Here is a 22,052-nt window from a genome sequence, read left to right as displayed (position 1 = left end):
TGTTTGTCATTTTCATAAATGACCTGGATGAGGAAGTGGAGGGATGGGTTGGTAAGTTTGCTGACGACACCAAGGTAGGTGGTGTTGTGGATAGTTTGGAGGGATGTCAGAAGTTGCAGCGAGACATAGATAGAATGCAAGACTGGGCGGAGAAGTGGCAGATGGACTTCAACCCGGATAAGTGTGTAGTGATCCATTTTGGCAGATCCAATGGGATGGAGCAGCAGTATAAAATGAAGGGTACCATTCTTAGCAGTGTAGAGGATCAGAAGGACCTTGGGGTCCGGGTCCATAGGACTCTTAAATCGGCCTCGCAGGTGGAGGATGCGGTCAAGAAGGCGTATGGCGTACTGGCCTTCATTAATCGAGGGATTGAGTTTAGGAGTCGGGAGATAATGCTGCAGCTTTATAGGACCCTGGTTAGACCCCACTTGGAGTACTGCGCGCAGTTCTGGTCACCTCATTACAGGAAAGATGTTGAAGCCATTGAAAGGGTGCAGAGGAGATTTACAAGGATGTTGCCTGGATTGGGGGGCATGCCTTATGAGGATAGGTTGAGGGAGCTTGGTCTCTTCTCCCTGGAGAGACGAAGGATGAGAGGTGACCTGATAGAGGTTTACAAGATGTTGAGGGGTCTGGATAGGGTGGACTCTCAGAGGCTATTTCCAAGGGCTGAAATGGTTGCTACGAGAGGACACAGGTTTAAGGTGCTGGGGGGTAGGTACAGGGGGGATGTCAGGGGTAAGTTTTTCACTCAGAGGGTGGTGGGTGAGTGGAATCGGCTGACGTCGGTGGTGGTGGAGGCAAACTCGTTGGGGTCTTTTAAGAGACTTCTGGATGAGTACATGGGATTTAATGGGATTGAGGGCTATAGATAGGCCTAGAGGTGGGGATGTGATCGGCGCAACTTGTGGGCCGAAGGGCCTGTTTGTGCTGTGGCTTTCTATGTTCTATGTTCTAATATAAAGGACAGAGAAGTGAGATTACAGCTTCAGTTGAAATGATAGCACTGGCACAGTCCAATGGTCTCCTTCTGTCCTGTATTTTCTATAAGTTCGGAAGTTCACACATTCTTTTCCCTTGGGACCAGGAAATGTTGAACACTGCAGGAATAGGGTCTGTTGTATTCCTGGAAGTTGTATCAATAAGAGTTCTGTCTTCCTGTCTCCCACAGTAAAAGTTTCTTAGAGGTAGCTTCTTCTGATTTGTTTGCACTCAAGCTCATTAATCAAGCCATCACTGGGTTGTTTGTGGTTGTAATTAGAGGCTTTTTTAAAAAACTGAGAATAGATTACAGATTCCAATTCACTCTTTTCTAATCTCAATGGGTGGTCAGAGCAAAATCAGGCCCTTTTACACTTCTGGAAAAAAAATAAACAGAGAGAGGACCGGAAATGGTGTTCATGGTGTTTTGTCTAACAGCTGATTTTGGTCAACAACAGATGTTCCTGGTGTTTAACAATGATGCTGGAAAAGACAGAATGGTCAATAGCGGAACTTCCATTGATTCTGATCAAAAGGCTTTGTATTTTGCATCAAAAGTTGTTGTGCAGTCCTAGGAGTATTTGGACCTGAACCATTCAATCTTCCCAAACTGTGTAACAACTTTTTATTTGTAAAGTAGAAATTAGTATCCCACAGTGCAGAAGGAGGCCATTCAGCCCATCAAGTCTGCACTGGCCACAATCCCAACCAGGCTCTATCACCATACATTTACTTTAGCTAATCCCCCTAACACTAAGGAGCAATTTAGCATGACCAATCCACCTAACCCACACATCTTTGGACTGTGGAAGGAAACTGGGCCATCCAGAGGAAACCCACGCAGACACGGGGAGAATGTGCAAACTCCACACAGACAGTAACCCAAGCCAGGAATCGAACCCAGGTCCTTGGCGCTGTGAGGCAGCAGTGCTAACCACTGTGCCACCGTGCCACCCTACGCCTTTACCCAAAGTTCACTCTATGTTTCCCATTTTTGAACACGAGAGCAAGAACAACCCGTGATTTTTTATTTAAACTTACATGTAATGTGGGCATTACTGACAAGACCAGCATTAGTTGCCCATTCCTAATAGCTCTTGAACTGAGTGGCTTGCTAGGCCATTTCAGCAAGAAGTGTCAACCACAATGCTGTGGATCAGGAGTCACATGTAGGCCAGACTGGATAAGGATGGCAAATTTCCTTCCATAAAGGACATTAGTGAACCAGGTAGGTTTTTACAACAATCAATGATAGTTGATACGGTCACCATTACTGAGACTCATTCCAGATTTACACTAGTTATTGTACACGAGGTATTTGAACCCATAACCCCAGAGCATGAGTCTGGGTCTCTCGATTACAAAGAACAAAGAACAAAGAACAGTACAGCACAGGAACAGGCCCTTCAGCCCTCCAAGCCTGCGCCGCTCCCTGGTCCAAACTAGACCATTCTTTTGTATCCCTCCATTCCCACTCCGTTCATATGGCTGTCCAGATAAGTCTTAAACGTTCCCAGTGTGTCCGCCTCCACCACCTTGCCTGGCAGCGCATTCCAGGCCCCCACCACCCTCTGTGTAAAATATGTCCTTCTGATATCTGTGTTAAACCTCCCCCCCTTCACCTTGAACCTATGACCCCTCGTGAACATCACCACCGACCTGGGGAAAAGCTCCCCACCGTTCACCCTATCTATGCCTTTCATAATTTTATACACCTCTATTAAGTCTCCCCTCATCCTCCGTCTTTCCAGGGAGAACAACCCCAGTTTACCCAATCTCTCCTCATAACTAAGCCCCTCCATACCAGGCAACATCCTGGTAAACCCCCTCTGTACTCTCTCCAAAGCCTCCACGTCCTTCTGGTAGTGTGGCGACCAGAACTGGACGCAGTACTCCAAATGCGTCCAAACTAACATTCTATACATCTGCAACATCAGACCCCAACTTTTATACTCTATGCCCCGTCCTATAAAGGCAAGCATGCCATATGCCTTCTTCACCACCTTCTCCACCTGTGACGTCACCTTCAAGGATCTGTGGACTTGCACACCCAGGTCCCTCTGCGTATCTACACCCTTTATGGTTCTGCCATTTATCGCATAGCTCCTCCCTACATTATTTCTACCAAAATGCATCACTTCGCATTCATCAGGATTGAACTCCATCTGCCATTTCTTTGCCCAAATTTCCAGCCAATCGATATCCTTCTGTAGCTTCTGACAATGCTCCTCACTATCTGCAAGTCCTGCCAATTTTGTGTCGTCCGCAAACTTACTGATCACCCCAGTTACACCTTCTTCCAGGTCATTTATATAAATCACAAACAGCAGAGGTCCCAATACAGAGCCCTGCGGAACACCACTAGTCACAGGCCTCCAGCCGGAAAAAGACCCTTCCACTACCACCCTCTGTCTTCTGTGACCAAGCCAGTTCTCCACCCATCTAGCCACCTCCCCCTTTATCCCATGAGATCCAACCTTTTTTACCAGCCTACCATGAGGGACTTTGTCAAACGCTTTACTAAAGTCCATATAGACGACATCCACGGCCCTTCCCTCGTCAACCTTTCTAGTCACTTCTTCAAAAAACTCCACCAGGTTAGTGAGGCATGGCCTCCCTCTCACAAAACCATGCTGACTATCGTTAATGAGTTTATTCCTTTCTAAATGCGCATTCATCCTATCTCTAAGAATCTTCTCCAACAACTTCCCCACCACGGACGTCAAGCTCACCGGCCTATAATTACCCGGGTTATCCTTCCTACCCTTCTTAAGTAACAGGACCACATTAGCTATCCTCTAATCCTCTGGGACCTCACCTGCGTCCAGTGACGAGACAAGGATTTGCGTCAGAGGCCCAGCGATTTCATCTCTCGTCTCCTTGAGCAGCCTTGGATAGATTCCATCAGGCCCTGGGGATTTGTCAGTCTTTATATTCTCTAACAAACCTAACACTTCCTCCTTTGTAATGGAGATTTTCTCCAACGGTTCAACACTCCCCTCCGAGATACTCCCAGTCAACACATCCCTCTCCTTTGTGAATACCGACGCAAAGTATTCATTTAGGATCTCCCCTACTTCTTTGGGCTCCAAGCATAATTCCCCACTTTTGTCCCTGAGAGGTCCGATTTTTTCCCTGACAACCCTTTTGTTCCTAACATATGTCCAGTGAGGCGGTGGTGTAGTGGTATTGTCACTGGACTAGTAATCCAGAGACCCAGGGTACAGGCCTGGGGATCCAGGTTCAATTCCCACCATGGCAGATGGTGAAATTTGAATTCAATAAAAATCTGGAATTAGAAAGTCTAATAGCGACCATGAAACCATTGCCGATTGTCGCAAAAAAACCCATCTGGTTCACTAATGCCCTTTAGGGAAGGAAATCTGCCGTCCTTACCCGGTCTGGCTTACATCTATCTCCAGACCCACAAGAATAACAGTCCAAACAGGGCTCACAAAAGAAATTAAGGATCGTATTAAATCCATAGAGGAGTCAAAAAAAGTTGAACAAATAGCAAGCCCGAGTATTGGGAGCAGATTAGAATTCAGCAGAGGAGGACCAAGAGATTGATCAAGAGGGGAAATATAGGGGGCGATTCTCCCAAAGAAATTCTAAGTGCTGAATTGGCAGGAAAAACGGTGTAATTCACAATTATTTTTTCAGTGGAAGTTCAGACTCGAATCTCCCACACTCTGTGCATTGCAGAGGTCACAATCATGATTATCATTAAAAGTTTGGGGGGCAGGGCCTATTCACGCTGGAGTCTAACAGCTCTGGAACTCTGCGCACGCACAGTGGCTTCGATCTGTCAGTCTTCCCGTTTGCTGGCCAGCCCGGGACCCCCGCAGTTGAATGGACTTACCTTGCATTAAGTTGATCTTTCTCTACACCCTAGCTATGACTGTAACACTACATTCTGCACTCTCTCATTCCCTTCTCTATGAAGAGTATGCTTTGTCTGTTTAGCGCGCAAGAAACAATACTTTTCACTGCATATTAATACACGTGACAATAATAAATCAAATCAAATCAAATTGAATAAAGGGTTGAGTGAGAAGGAGGAATTGATGGAAATTAGTATTACTAAAAAAAAATGCTGGAGAAATTAATGGGACTGAGAGCTGATAAATCCCCAGGGCGTGATGATCGATTTCCCAGCGTACTAAAGGTTGTGCCAATGGAGATAATGGATGCGTTGGTTGTCACCTTCCAAAATTCTGTAGATTCTGGAAAAGTCCTAGCAGATTGGAGAGTGGCAAATCATGAAACCCCATTATTTGAAAAAGGAGAGAGGGAAAAAAAACTTGGAATTATAAACCGGCAAGCCTAACATCAGGAGCAGGGAAATTGCTGGAGTTTATTATGAAGGATTTTTCTCTCGGACACGGAATTAGACAAAGCCAATCTGGATTTATGAAAGTGAAATCATGTTTGACAAACCTGCTGGAGTTTTTTGAGGACAAAACTAGCAAAATAGATAAGGGAGAACCAGTGGACGTGATGTATTTGGATTTTCAAAAAGCTTTTAATGAAGTCCCACATAAAAGGTTCATGAGCAAAATTAAAGAGCACAATCTTGGGGGTGAAATATCGATTGCGGATTGAGAATTGGTAGCAGCCAGGAAACAGAGAGTAGGAATGAATGGGTTCTTTTCGGAGTTGCAGGCACAGTTGGGTCCCACGGGGATCAGTGCTTGAGCCCCGACTATTCACAATATGTATCAATGAGTTGGATGAGGGAACCAGATGCAATGTTTCCAGGTTTGTTGACGCCATCGCTTGGTGTCGTTTAAAGATATGGTTCGACAAGGCCTGTATTCACTGGAATTTAGAAGAGTGAGAGAGGATCTAATTGAAATGTATAAAATTCTGATAGGGCTGGACAGACTTGATGCAGGGATGTTGTTTCCTCTGACTTTGGCAGGGGTGGAGGAGTGGAGGGGTGGCGCAGTCTAGAACAAGGGGGTCACAATCTCAGGATAGAGGCTGGGCCATTTAGGACTGAGATGAGGAAAAATGTTTTGAATCAGAGGGTGGTGAGCCTGTGGCATTCTCTACCACAACAAGCTGTGGAGGCCAAGTCACTGAATATATTTAAGAAGGAAATAGATATATTTCTGGACTCTGAAGGCACCAAGGAGTATGGGCAAAGACGGGGAGTATGGTGTTGAGATAGAGGATCAGTCATGATCATACTGAATGGCGGAGCAGGCTCAAAGGGCCAAATGGCCTACTGCTATTCCTACTCCTATTTCTTATGTTTCTATGAAGGCAACCTGCACCAAGGAATGAGCTGTTGACCTGTGCCCACATGGTGCAAATTCAGATTGCTCAAGCTCATTTCATGTTAGACGAGTACAGCTGGCAGTGGGAAACTCTGCTGATTAACTGAAAATGAAAAGATTAACCTGTAAACATTCCTCTATTTGCTGATGTTAACGAAAGATAAAACTGGAGCACAAAGTGGGACTCCCACCATTGCTAATAATGGTAGAGTTAATTTGACCACAATGTTATAGCTGATTCCACCCTCCATTCTCCCATATTCGAAATATAATATAATATTGCGTCATTCACCAAGATTTCTTTACTGTATAAAATACAGTTAAGTATGAAGAATATAATCTTTGTCTTCGTTGCCCATTATGTGTGCTGTGAGCTTAATCGCTGGATGCGTTGTCGTCAAAAATCAGAGCTCGATTATAATAAAAATCATAGAATGATTGAAAGAAGTAATACCAATGGAGGCCATTTGGCCCACCAGGTTTTTGCCAGCTCTTTGTGAGACCCATGCAATTAGCCTCACTCCCTTGCTCTTTCCCCACAGTCCTGTAAATGTTTCTACTTAAAATATAGATCTAATTTATTTTTGAAAGTTATAATTGAATCTGCTTCCATCCTCTTTCAGCAGTGAATTCCAGATCAGAACAACTCATTGTGCAATTTTTTTCCCTCCCGTTGCCTCTGGTACTTTTGCCAATTAATTTAAATCCATGTCCTGTGGTTAAAGACCCTTCTACCACTTGAATGGCAGGCTTTGAACTACCCTGGCGAGAGTGGTCCTTGCTAAATAGGTTCAGAACAGGCCAGGGCTGCTGTGCAGTGAACCCCCGCCAGTGGGGCCTCAGTACAAACATCTTATGCACTTGTGGAAATACATAAACAATGCTGCATATTACTGAGGAGGGTCCCCCCTCCGCAGATTAAGTGACGGACTAATCACCTTAAACTCAGCAAATCAGGAGGCCATCGCTTGGCTTCAGGGATTTGCATTCACTAAATAAAATAAACCACTGGAAACAGTTTCCCTTTATTTACTCTATCAAAATGCTTCATGACTTTGAATACCTCTGTCAAATTTCCCCTTAATCATTGAAACAGATTGACAGAATTGGAGAAGGGTCATTTAGATCCGAAACATTCTCTCCATAAATGCTTCCAAACCTGCTGAGTTTATCCAGCCTTTTCTGTTTTTAATTTCAGATCTCCAGTATCTGCAGTATTTTTCCTTTGATAGAACCATAGAATCCCTACAGTGCAGAAGGAGACCGTTCGGCCCATTGAATCTGCACCACTCTCTGATAGAGCATCTTACCCAGATCCTATCCCCATAACCTCACGTATTAACCCCATTGCTGCCCCTAACCTACACATCTTGGGGCACTAAGGGGCCATTTAGCATGGCCAATCCACCCTAACCTGCACATCTTTGGACTGTGGAGGAAACCGGAGCACCCGGACGAAACCCACTCAGACACAGAAAGATACAAACTCCAGACAGTCGGTCGCCCAAGGCTGGAATCGAACCGGGTCCCTGGCGGTGTGAGGCAACAGTGCTCACCATTGTGTAACCATTGTGCCCTTTGCTCCACTGAAAACAACCCCAGCTTTTCTTGTCTCTCCACATAACTGAATGTTTTTCTCATTGGCACCATTCTAGTAAAATCTACTCTTCAGCGTCTCTCAGGCGTAACATCCTTCATAAAGTTTCAGGAACATTATGAAGGATGGGCAGCACGGTGGCACGGCGGTTAGCACTGCTCTGCCTCACAGTGCCAGGGACTCAGGTTCCATTCCCGGCTTGGGTCACTGTCTGTGTGGAGTTTGCACGTTCTCCCCGTGTTGGTGTGGGTTTCCTCTGGGTGCTCCGGTTTCCTCCCACAGTCCAAAGATGTGTGGTTTAGGTTGATTGGCCATGTTAAATTGCCCCTTAGTGTCAGGGGAATTAGCAGGGTAAATACGGGGATAGGGCCTGGGTGGGATTGTTCAGCTCGATGGGCTGAATGGCCTCCTTCTGGATTGTAGGGATTCTATGATTCTAAGTACGGTGCTCATAAATGGGTTCAAGATGCCAGTGTTTTATAAAGATTTACCTTGACCTTGTACTGTATGGGGGATTTTTAATCCCCCAGAATTGGATTTGGGTTGATGGGATGTTCACATTTCTGAAATCTCAATCCCACATTGAAGATTCTCACTTCAGTTTTTATCATAGCAGTGACAGGAAGTGGGGAGATGGCAGAGAATAGGCAACCAATCTGCTCCCAGGAAGTGGATTCATCATTTAGATATTATAATGGCAGTGTATGATCTTGGTTTAACATGTCTCTTCCATGCTCTACTCTGCAGCTAAAGTGAGATGAGGACAGCTTCATGAAAGAGAATAAAATTTACTAGGATGCTACTGGGACTTGATGGTTTGAGTTATATGGAGAGGCTGGATAGACTGGGACTTTTTCACCTGGAGCATAGGAGGCTAAAGGGTGACCTTATAGAGGTCTATAAAATAATGAGGCCATAGATAAGGTAGATAGTCAACATCTTTTCCCAAACGTAGGGGAGTCTAAAACTAGAGGGCATAGGTTTAAGGTGAGAGGAGAGAGATACAAAAGGGTCCAGAGAGGCAATTTTTTCACACAGAGGGTGGTGAGTGTCTGGAACGAGCTGCCAGAGGTAGTAGTAGAGGCGGATACAATTTTGTCTTTTTAAAAACCATTTAGACAGTTACACGGGTATGATGGGCATAGAGGGACATGGGCCAAATGCAGACAATTGGGACTAACTTAATGGTAAAAACTGGGCAGCATGGACAAATTGGACCAAAGGGCCTGTTTCTATGCTGTAAACCTATATGACTCTAAGTGCTTTAAGATACTGCTTGGGGCCAGGATTGGGCAGGAATATTCCCGATGTGGAGATGCCGGCGTTGGACTGGGGTAAGCACAGTAAAAAGTCTCACAACACCAGGTTAAAGTCCAACAGGTTTATTTGGTAGCAAATACCATAAGCTTTCGGAGCGTGCTGCTCCTTCGTCAGATGGAGTGGTATGTTGGAGAACAGAGAACAGAGACCAATCCATCTGACGAAGGAGCAGCACGCTCCGAAAGCTTATGGTATTTGCTACCAAATAAACCTGTTGGACTTTAACCTGGTGTTGTGAGACTTTTTACTAGGAATATTCCCTCCAGACCCGGCAAGCTTACCTGATTTCTTGCCCATCAACCTCGGATTGGTAAACCTCACCAGTGGGTCAGACAACAAGATTAGTGACCACCCCCATGATCAGACTACCAGCCCTTTCCTCGGGATTGGGATCCCCCCATTATCTGATTCCCCACCTCTCCCACACCCCACAACACTCTCAAACCCTTTCTGCTTCTGGGCTACAACCTCCTCTGGGGCATTATGCATTCAACAGAGAGACAGACTTGTCAGTTGAACTACCTTCTGGACCAGGAACCTATGGGGGAAAAATGGCGTGCAATGTGGAGTTAAATTTGACGAGTCAAAATGTCCTGACTCTATGCTCCCCACCCACCACCCACCCACTCACCCACTCAGAAACCTTACCCCAGTCAAATTTGGGGCTTATGACTCCATTTCGAAAGACAAGAATCCTGGATGCCTTTTTAAGAGCCTTCTGACATCGTCCTACCACCTGCAAAGATTTGTGTACATGCCCACAGGCACACTGTTGCTGCAACTCCTTTAAAATTACACCATTTAGTCTATACTGTAAACACCTTTGTTAGAGTCAAAATAATGAGAACATGGATTTATACTTCACATGCAAACATTAAGTTCTATTGCATGCCTCCAACTCGGCTTCATTGGGGTTCCTCTCACCTCGGACAAGGGTCATCTAGACTCGAAACGTTGGCTCTATTCTCTCCCCACAAATGCTGTCAGACCTGCTGAGATTTTCCAGCATTTTCTGTTTGTGCTTCAGATCCCAGCATCCGCAGTATTTTGCTTTTATGTTAGGGTTCAACGGTCGTATTCTTGTCTCTAAGTCAGTAGGTTATGTCCTGAGCATATAATCTAGGCTGGCACTTAGTGTTGTACTGAAGAAGTGCTGCATTCTTGGAGATGTTTCAAATGATCTGCTGAGCCAAAGGTCCATCTGCCCTCTCAGGCAGGTATGGAGATCCTATCACATTATTTGAAGAAGAGCTTTTCTCTCTCTCTCTCTTTCACTCAATTCTCATCCTACATGAGGCAGACTAAGTACATAGTCATCTTTGTTACTGGAACTTTTTTTTTCCTGAAACAGGTCACCAGCCTATGGAGACTACAACCTGAGGGGTACCACTCAGCATCAACATGGCTGAACATCAATTCTTGGAGTGAGACTAGAACTTGGAGTTTCTGGCTCAGTGCTGAAGGACTGGCAGATATAATATACATTCCCTTGCTACCCACCGCGCCACAAGACCATCATCAAACCGATTAGCTGCTCATTATCTATTGCTTTTTGTGGGATCTTGCTGTGCACAAGTTGGCTGCCATGTTTCCTACATCACGACAGTGACTACACTTCGAAAGTGCTTAATTGAGTAAAACAATTTTGAGACTTCCGGAAGTTTTTATTTCGTTTTTGCGTTGAGTAATTCAGCATGAAGAATTACTTCAAAATTAAATTTTTTTTTGTAAGTGCCAATTGAGGTTCCATCTTCCATCCCTGTAAAAAAAAATGATTGCCATCGCACACTGATTGCAGAATTTGCAGGAGAAACAATGTATGCAGCATTTTCTGGAACGGGGTCATGCAGCAGAGGCGAATGCAACACTCCACAGAGGTCTTAATGATACAGAAATTTGAAAAAGGTTAATACCCACTGCACTTAGCGAGTACAGTGCTACATTAGTGGTGGCTGTACTGCACTCATCAACTCACAATTTATAGCACAGGAGAGAGGAATTCAGTCAGCACTAAGTAGGTCTCGATTTTGATCTTCTGACATTTGATAACAATAATAAGCAAATAAATCCCAGAGGTATTGTCTCCACTGCAATGGAACCAGAGTGAAGATTGTTGGAGGCCCCATCTTCAGTGCTGAAGGACTGGCAGATATAATATACATTCCATTGCTACAATCCATTTATAATCCATCCAGCCTAAGTGAACAGGGTTCAGCGGTTAATCTTGTCTATATGTAACTCACATAAAACAGGCAACTACAGTCAAAGAAAAAGTTATCTGAGTTTTTAAAGACTAGTCATTCCTGCCGGCTTTCATTTTTAGATGCTTTTGAACTACATTTAAATGGAGGGCGGTATTACCTATAATAACAATGACTTAAAAACCCTAAGGCACTTCACAATGCATTATCAGACCAAAATTGACACAGAGACAAGAAGGACGCATTTGGTCTAAGAAGTGGATTTTAAACAGCGTCTTTAAAGAGGAGGGCGAGGTGAAGAGGTGGTGAGGTTATGAGAGAAAGTTTCTCAGTTAGGATCTAAGTAGCTGAAAGCACAGCCACTAATGGTGAGGCACTTGAGGGAAACACAAAAAGCCAGAAGCATAGAAAGTTCACAGGGCTGGAGAAGGTTACAGTGATAAAGGCAGGGGGAAAGGGGAAGGTGGCGTAATATTTCTGGTGGGATAACAGCCCAGTCACAGTCAGATGGAATGTCCATTTTATATCACAGTCAGATGGAATGTCCATTTTATATCACAGTCAGATGGAATGTCCATTTTATATCCCTCTAACATTGCCCTTTGTAACACCTTAAATCATCAACTGGACAAAATAAGCTCACTTGTGGCACTAAAATTGAATTCAATAATTCTGGTAATTCGTGGACTGTCACCAAGAGTGGGGAGATGATGGCCCAGTGGTATTATCGCTAGACAATTAATCTGGAAACTCAGTTATAATGTTCTGGGGACCCAGGTTCGAATCCCACCACGGCAGATGATGGAATTTGAATTCAATGTAAAAACATGTCTGGAATTAAGAATCTACTGATGACCGTGAAACAATTGTCGATTTTTGGAAAAACCCACCTGGTTCACTATTGTCCTTTAGGGAAGGAAATCTGCCGGCCTTACCTGGTCTGGCCTACATGTGGCTCCAGACCAGAATGGCTGACTCTTAACTGTCCTCTGAAATGGCCACTCAGTTCAAGGGCGACTACGGATGGTCAATAAATGCTGGCCCAGCCAGTGACACCCATGTCCCACAAATGAATAAAAGAAAATCAAAAATGATTGTGAAAGAGCTTCTAAACTGCTATTAACATCCCAACTGGCTTATTGATGTTCTTCAGTAACTCTAATCTACACTTGATGGTTGTCTCTGAGTGGGTTAGTAAACCAGGTGGCACCGAATACATCCTAACATCGCCACTGGGAAACTAGGATGTGGCTTTGCCAGGAGATACCAGACTTTTTAATGGAATATTTTCTCAGTGCTGAGAAGATTATAAACAGTTGAGGAGCAAAGAGATTTGCGTACCCATATATACAAATCACTAAATGCTAGTGCACAGGCTCAAAACCTCATGAAAAAGGCTACCAGACTGTTGAACTTTATCACAAGAAAAGGGTGGGATTCAAAAGTTCAGATGTCCTGCTTCAGTTGCAGAAAACATTAGCCAGACCCCGTCTGCATTATTTAGTTCAGTTTGGAAACCGCTTGTCAGGAAGTATAGATCAGCCTTAGCAAAGATACAGCACCAGAATTATGTCACGGCTTAACGGGTTAAATTCTGAGGTCAAGTCGCATAAACGTGACTTGTATTTCCTGAGTTTTGAAGGTGGATGGATGATCAAATTGTGGGATTTAAAATTATAAAAGGATTCTCCAGGGTAGATGCAGAAAAGCTGTTTCCTCTGGTAAGGGTGTCCAGAGTAAGTAGTCTCACAACACCAGGTTAAAGTCCAACAGGTTTATTTGGTAGCAAATACCATAAGCTTTCGGAGCGCTGCTCCTTCGTCAGATGGAGTGGAAATGTGCTCTCAAACAGTGCACAGAGACACAAAATCAAGTTGCAGAATACTGATTAAAATGCAAATCCCTACAGCCAACCAGGTCTTAAAGGTACAGACAATGTGGGTGGAGGGAACATTAAACACAGGTTAAAGAGATGTGTATTATGAGACAATACACATCTCTTTAACCTGTGTTTAATGCTCCCTCCACCCACATTGTCTGTACCTTTAAGACCTGGCTGGTTGTAGGGATTCGCATTCTAATCAGTATTCTGTAACTTGATTTTGCGTCTCTGTGCCCTGTTTGAGAGCACATTTCCACTCCATCTGACGAAGGAGCAGCGCTCCGAAAGCTTATGGTATTTGCTACCAAATAAACCTGTTGGACTTTAACCTGGTGTTGTGAGACTTCTTACTGTGTTCACCCCAGTCCAACGCCGGCATCTCCACATCAAGGGTGTCCAGGACAAGGGACACAATCTTAAAATTATAGTTAGAATATAGTTTAAAATGTATTTATTTATGAGTCACAAGTAGGCTTACATTAAAACTGCAATGAAGTTACTGTGAAAATCCCCTCGTCACCACACTCTGGTGCCTGTTCGGGTACACTAAGGGAGAATTTAGCACGGTCAATGCTCCTAATCAGTACATCTTTGGAGTGTGGGAGGAAACCGGAGCACCCAGAGGAAACCCACACTGAATGGGGAGAACATGCAAACTCCACACAGACAGTGACCCAAGTCAGGAATCGAATCCAGGTCCCTGGCGCTGTGAAGCAGCAGTGCTACCTACTGTGTCATCGTGCTGCCCATCAAAGTGAAATCAGGAAGCATTTTTTCACACAAAATGAAGGGGAGATTTGTAACTCTCCCCCAAATGGAACTTTCAAGACTGAAATCAGTAGTTTTTTTTTAGTCAGGGATATGGACCAAAGAAGGGTGAATGGAGTTGAGATACAATCAGCCATAGTCCAACTGAATACGAGCTCTTAGTTTCTCTCATCAACTCTTCTTAAAAAGTAGTTTGAAACCTGGTTGAAGATTGCCCCTCATGAAGCAGCTTTGGCCCATAACCCAGAGGTTGCTGAATTAAAACTACCCTCTGCTATTTATGTTCTTGGCTGACATGGAGTGTAACTGCTGGTTGGGCTGAATGGCCTGTTTCCATGGTGTGTACACTCGATTTAACTCTATCTATGAAATTGGCAATTTTCCAATCCAAGGAAAGGGAAGCCGCACTGATTTTCCTCTACCCACGCTCAGAAGCACCAAAGCCAATTGTAATACCATTGCCCAGACATGGCTGAGGTCAGCTTAACTCTCCTGAGCTGAGCCTGGCAACTCCCTGACCTATATGATTCTTAATAACACATCAAGGGGTGCATTAACAAACGGTGCCATGAGAGGGGGTAGCATTGCTCATGCTTGCACACACTGCCAGGTAACAGGAGCTCCAGGGAGTTTGGTCCTTCGGGGCTTCTGACCAGGAACTGAAGGCAATACAAGTAAATGTGGCCTTGAAGCTGAGTGTCTGTAATATCATATCATCAATACTACAGACATGTTTACAACAGTAAAAATATTGAACCTACGGTGTGAATTAGATATAAAGTCGATGCTCAGATGACGAGAATCTGAAATATAAACAGATAATGGTGGAAATGCATAATTTAGTAGAATTAATTCGGGAGCTGCTCTGATTTTGATTTGATTTATTATTGTCACATATATTAACACACAGTGAAAAGTATTGTTTCTTGTGCGCTATACAGACAAAGCATACCCTTCATAGAGAAGGAAACGAGAGTGCAGAATGTAGTGTTACAGTCATAGCTAGGGTGTAGAGAAAGATCAACTTAATGCAAGGTAGGTCCATTCAAAAGTCTGACGGCAGCAGGGAAGAAGCTGTTCTTGAGTCGGTTGGTACGTGACCTCAGGCTTCTGTGTCTTTTTCCCCACGAAAGAAGGTGGAAGAGAGAATGTCCGGGGTGCGTGGGGTCCTTAATTATGCTGGCTGCTTTGCCGAGGTAGCGGGAAGTGTAGACAGAGTCAATGGCTGGGGGGCTGGTTTGCGTGATGGATTGCGCTACATTCACCACCTTTTGTAGTTCCTTGCGGTCTTGGGCAGAGCAGGAGCCATACCAAGCTGTGATACAACCAGAAAGAATGCTTTCTATGGTGCATCTGTAAAGGTTGGTGAGAGTCGTAGCTGACATGCCAAATTTCCTTAGTCTTCTGAGAAAGTAGAGGAGTTGGTGGACTTTCTTAACTATAGTGTCGGCATGGGGGGACCAGGACAGGTAGAGGCGTTGGCATTTATTACAACATTCTACCATGTCTTTAACCTACAACTGCTTTCCATAAGCTTTTCCTAGGGTTCAGTGTCATGTCTGGCAGCTCCCAACATGTGAGTTATGTGCTGCTGGATTGCCAACTCTAGTTGGACATATTCCTGGAGATTTTATCACATGATCCCCCCCACCTCCACTTGCCCTCTCCACGTTTGCACCATTGCCCACCTGACTCAGGGGGCACAACCTTCCCACGGTCAATCAGAAAGTGGACGAGCGCTACATTTCCCTAATTGATGTTTCTTGATTTCAGACAGACAATTTTTTATGACCCTCATCTCCAACATTTTAACAACTAGTCAAAATGAAAAGAAGATATGCACACAAATGGGGCTGATTCTCTGACCTCGTTGTGCCGTTAGCAGATCACACTGATCCCAGAGAATAGTGTGCGGGCCTAAAAATCAATTTCGCACCCAGCGCCAAACAGTTTGCGATTCTCCCGGTCTCTTTCTAATGGCACAAACTGAAAAGCAGTTGTAGGTTAAAGGCATGGTAGAATGTTGTAATAAACGCCAACGCCTCTACTTTCTCAGAAGACTAAGGAAATTTGGCATGTTAGCTACGACTCTCACCAACTGTTACAGATGCACCATAGAAAGCATTCTTTCTGGTTGTATCACAGCTTGGTATGGCTCCTGCTCTGCCCAAGACCGCAAGAAACTACAAAAGGTCATGAATGAAGCCCAATCCATCACGCAAACCAGCCTCCCATCCAATTTTCTCTGTCTACACTTCCCGCTGCCTCGGCATAGTCAAGGACCCCACGCACCCCGGACATACTCTCTTCCACCTTCGTCCGTCGGGAAAAAGATGCAAAAGTCTGAAGGATGCAGGGTCGATTAGCATATTTAAAGTGGTATTTAAATATGCAAAGCCCATTTGAATCTCAGTGCATCTCCAGCCTTTGGGCACAGCACAATACGCCAAGAATCGCGATTGGTCTCCGCAAGTGGAACCCTGGTGCGATGATCATACTGAGGGGCTCAAGGACCATTGAAGCCCCTGGTGCTCGGGGGCTTGGCTGGACAGTGCCCATCAGGCACACCGAACAGCCCTTCAATGGTCACCGGACAGCCTGGCAGTGGCCACCAGGCACCCTGGCTAGCTGGGCACTGACAGTGTGCGGGGTAGTGCCAAAGGAGTGGGCCTGAGTTGGGGTTATGACGGGGGAGGCGATGAAGAGGGACTACGCAGTGGGACTATGATGGGAGGGCTACGTAGGGGTGGATCATATAGGGGTGGATCATGTTGAGGATCATGATGGGGTGGATCATGCCAGGGGACATCTTGGGGGGGGCATGTTGGGGATCATGATGGGGGGGGCATGTCAGGTGTCAGACAGGGGACCCATTGGGAGGTCCCAACACTCCAGTGCCAGGGATCCATGTCAATGAGGGGTTGGAGGAACATGCTGCCAATGAAGGGGGAGGGTCCCAATGTCCATGGGGGGAGGGGTTCTTCCAGTGCACTATGAAATCAGGACGCCCGAGCGCGCTGAAACCGAGCTCACCAACATGTTTAGACCCCACCACCCCCCAGTAACGGCACAAAACTCCCAACTCTCCAAAAAAATGACCGAGTGTAGGAGGATTGAGGTGTGGAGCATGCCTGAAAGATTGGCATGGATCACTCTGTATTGGCATGGATCACTTTTGCCGTTGTGACACTAAGTAGTTTTTTTGGGAGAATTCTGCCCAATGTTTCCTAATATTCGGGGGTTGCCTCAAGCAGCATCCACAGATTGATCTTTCAATCCTTGAGACTCCAGGAAGATTGACAACCCCCAGCTCAAGACAGCTGGTCTTAGCGAGTCTGAAATCAAAATAGAAAATGCTGGACAAACTCAGGGAGCCTGGCAGCATCTGTTGAGAGAAATAAAGTTAATGGGCGGGATTTTCCAGCCACGCTCGCTCCAAAACCGGAAAATCCCACCCAAGGTCAATGGATCTTTCTATGGTCCTCCCCTCGCCCGCTACGACTCCCGTGGCGGACGGAATGGGAAAATTTGCCTCAATGTTTTCGGTGTAAAATTCCCTTATAAGAACGGAATGTCCTTCAGGGAAGGAAATCTGCCATCCTTACCTGGTCTGATCTACATGTGACTCCAAACCCACAGTTAAGTCTTAAATAGTCCAGCAATTCAGTTCAAGGGCAATTTGGGATGGGCAATAGATGCCAGTGATGCCCACAACTCCCACTACAAATAAAAAAAAGCTTGTATTTATATTCTATAATGTACTTGGAAAATATTTTCCCACGATAAAGGAGCAATATAAACATAAATTGTTGTATTCCTTTCTCTTATCGTGTATTTATCTAATGATATTCACCTCAAATATTCCATCGGATAGCAAATATCACATTCAACCCACTCTCTGAAGGTGCCTGCATTTCTCATTGGATTCAGTAGTGGCTGTTTTGTCTCTATGGCCCCAGGTTTTGCTTTCCCTCCCCCTCCCCCTCCCTGTTAGGTGGGAACACCAAATCTATCTATCACTTTCATAATCTTAAAGGCCCCTATCTAGTTCCCTCTTCTCTTCATCAGAGAATTACTTTTGGTACCACTGCTGTGAAGTGCCGTGGGCCTCTTTGGGCGCTATACAAATGCAAGTGCCTGTTGGATTTCACACAGCACCGACACCCTGGTGTGCAAAATGGAAGATGAATTTTTGGCGAAGGGTAAGCCCAGGATGGGGTGCAAACCAAAAGAGAAAATGCCGGAAAATCTCAGCAGGTGTGTAAGGAGACAAGAGAGCTGACGTTTCGAGTCTAGACAACCCTTTGTCAAAGCTAAAAGGCTTTGTCGAAGCCTTATCTTGTCAGCTTGGATCTAGTTTGTGTCTCTTATGGGGACCATGAATTGGATTCAACTGGATTTTGTATTTGGAGTGAGATTTTCCGGTCTCTCTGCTGCGTGCTCCCCGCTGGCGGGAGGTGGCGTGCTGTTTGCTAGCGACGGGATTCTCTGGTCCTGCTGCTAGCTCACGCTGGCAGGAAACTGGTTCAACAACCAGCTCTTCATCCAGACACACGGAACAGCCATGGGGACCAAATTCGCACCTCAATATGCCAACATCTTCATGCACAGGTTCAAACAAGACCTCTTCACCGCACAGGACCTTCAACCGACGCTATTCACGAGATATATCGATGACATTTTCTTCCTTTGGACTCATGGTGAACAATCACTGAAACAACTATATGATGACATCAACAAGTTCCATCCCACCATCAGACTCACCATGGACTACTCTCCGGAATCGGTTGCATTCTTGGACACACACATCTCCATTAAGGACGATCACCTCAGCACCTCACTGTACCGCAAGCCCACGGATAACCTCACAATGCTCCACTTCTCCAGCTTCCACCCTAAACACGTTAAAGAAGCCATCCCCTACGGACAAGCCCTCCGTATACACAGGATCTGCTCGGATGAGGAGGATCGCAACAGACACCTCCAGACGCTGAAAGATGCCCTCATAAGAACAGGATATGGCGCTCGACTCATCGATCGACAGTTCCAACGCGCCACAGCGAAAAACCGCACCGACCTCCTCAGAAGACAAACACGGGACACAGTGGACAGAGTACCCTTCGTTGTCCAGTACTTCCCTGGAGCGGAGAAGCTACGACATCTCCTCCGGAGCCTTCAACATGTCATTGATGAAGACAAACATCTTGCCAAGGCCATCTCCACACCCCCACTTCTTGCCTTCAAACAACCGCACAACCTCAAACAGACCATTGTCCGCAGCAAACTACCCAGCCTTCAGGAGAACAGTGACCACAACACCACACAACCCTGCCACAGCAACCTCTGCAAGACGTGCTGGGTCATTGACACGGATGCCATCATTTCACGTGAGAACACCATCCACCAGGTACATGGTACCTACACTTGCGACTCGGCCAACGTTGTCTACCTGATATGCTGCAGGAAAGGATGTCCCGAGGCATGGTACATTGGGGAAACCATGCAGACGCTACGACAACGGATGAATGAACACCGCTCAACAATCACCAGGCAAGACTGTTCTCTTCCTGTTGGGGAGCATTTCAGCAGTCACGGGCATTCGGCCTCTGATCTTCGGGTAAGCGTTCTCCAAGGCGGCCTTCACAGCACATGATAGCCAAGTTCCGCACACATGAGGACGGCCTCAACTGGGATCTTGGGTTCATGTCACACTATCTGTAACCCCCACAACTTGCCTGGACTTGCAAAATCTCACTGGCTGTACTGTCTGGAGACAATACACATCTCTTTAACCTGTGCTTAATGCTCTCTCCACTCACATTGTCTGTACCTTTAAGACTTGATTAGCTGTAAAGAATCACATTCCAATCATTACTCTGTAAATTGAGTTTGTGTCACTGTATACCCTGTTTGTGAGCAGATCTCCCACTCCACCTGACGAAGGAGCAGCGCTCCGAAAGCTAGTGGCGTTTGCTACCAAATAAACCTGTTGGACTTTAACCTGGTGTTGTTAGACTTCTTACTGTGTTTACCCCAGTCCAACGCCAGCATCTCCACATCAGGAAACCTGGGGGCAGGGGTGCGCTGCCGGTGGGACTGAAGAATCCCCCCCAGCGTGAACAGCCAGAGAATTTCATCCTTGGTGTTTGGAGCAAGCAAGGAATGGATTTGAGTTTGCCTGGTCCATTCTGAGCGCTGGCTTTGTAACTTTAAGAATGGAGTGAAAAAATAAATAAAAAGCAGACGATTTCGGGTTCGCCCAGTCCATTCTAAGCATTGGTTTTGTAATAATGGGAGTATTTTTTTTAATGAAGACCAATTGAACTGGTGTGCATTCGCAGCAATGTTGTTTGCAACAGAAAAAAGCAACGAGGCTGAAGAACCGTGGCGTTATGATTCGAAACAAAGGCTATTTTAAATTATGTTTGTGAGCGATCATTCGGTGTAAACAGTTGTGGAGGGTCAGTCACCCTCTCTTGCCTGTCATCCTGCCAGCACCAATCGTAGCCCTAGGGGCAGAGCCAGGTTTTATCAACAAGAAAGCATCGCCAACCAATGCAGCAATCGTGAACAGACCGAGCATTTTCCTGCGGCGAAGACGAGGCATTTTTGTTTTAAACAAGATTAACAGTAAAGTACATGCTGTAACAGGACGTTTATTCAGAAATATAAATGGCCTGGATTATTGAATGGTATCTGGTTTCGGTTTTTCCCCCCCTCTGGGGCAACATTCCATCTCAATGTTTCATTTTATCCTCGACCCAGGTTCAGAACTTGGTTACAGAATCTGGCAGCCGTGGCTGCGAATCGCTGCTTTAAAGAATCAAGTCGTTTTTAAAAAAAATACACACACAGCTATTGTCTCGGGGTTGAAATTAAGAAGCGGACAGGGTGAAACAGACAAAGATATGGCGGAACTTAAACAAAAAACAATTCAGAGAAGCCAGATAGAGAGGGGGTTGAGACTTGGGGGCATTTCCTCTGAACGAGAGGGGCTAGAACGTCAACAAATCATCTAATTCTCATTAAATTGGATCACTTAAATCAAACGGAGGTGGGAATTTTGCCCCCCCTGGATAATGTAATTATAAGAGGGGCAAAACTTTGGGGTTTATTCCAGCAACAGAATAAACCCCAAAGTTTTGCCCCTCTTCTCATAAGGGGGGTGGGGGGAGAGGGGGAAAAGACCCCAGGATCAGAATAGAATAATGACCGGCGTGTCCTGAAATTAAATGAGGTTTAATTCCGATCAAATGGTTAATTTTAAAGGCTGGGGAGAGGGTGAAGATTCTTCCCCCTCCCACCCCGCACTGATCAAGCATGCAGCCTGAACCCAGTGCCCCCACGCTGAAGGTGGGTTTAAATTCACCACACACTGCATTGAAAGGCAAAGTAACAAGAAAATGGCAACATTTCAGGACCCAGATTGACAGCTTCCGGCTCGCCCACTTGTTTACCCACAATCCCCTTCAAAAGAATGTATAAAAAAAAATTTTTAGTTTGTAAGATCTACCCTAGCATTTTAGTCAGAGAGAGGCAGTGCGGTCTTTAGCTCCTCTGATCACTCAGAGTGGCCCCACGTTCTCATGTGTTCTTTCCCAGCCAGGATGGAGGGTGCAAGTCAGGGTGCAATGATGCTACAATGTCTCTCCCCACACTTGTCAGTAACACTCTCTCCCCCCCTCTGTCCTTGATAGTACAGATGTTTTGAGATTGAATGGGGCTCCATCTCACCTTCCCACAACTTCTTCCCCCCTTTCCCCAAAGGCACTGGCTCGTAATGGGTTAAAGCTGCTCCCCCTCCCCACTGCTCTCCAGTACCTTGGCCAAGGCTCATTGTTTATGAGTGGGGCTATTTGGCCCTGGCAGGCATCACAGACCAGCCCCACTGCCAAGCTCAATCAACCTCCACACACACATATACAGAGAATCATAGAATTTCTATGATGTGGAGTTGCTGGTGTTGGATTGGAGTAAGCACAGTAAGTAATCTCACAACACCGGGTTAAAGTCCA

The sequence above is a fragment of the Mustelus asterias genome, chromosome 11 (assembly GCF_964213995.1).
Source record: "Mustelus asterias chromosome 11, sMusAst1.hap1.1, whole genome shotgun sequence".
Taxonomy (NCBI): Eukaryota; Metazoa; Chordata; class Chondrichthyes; order Carcharhiniformes; family Triakidae; genus Mustelus; species Mustelus asterias.
Note: the sequence above shows the minus strand (reverse complement) of the source record.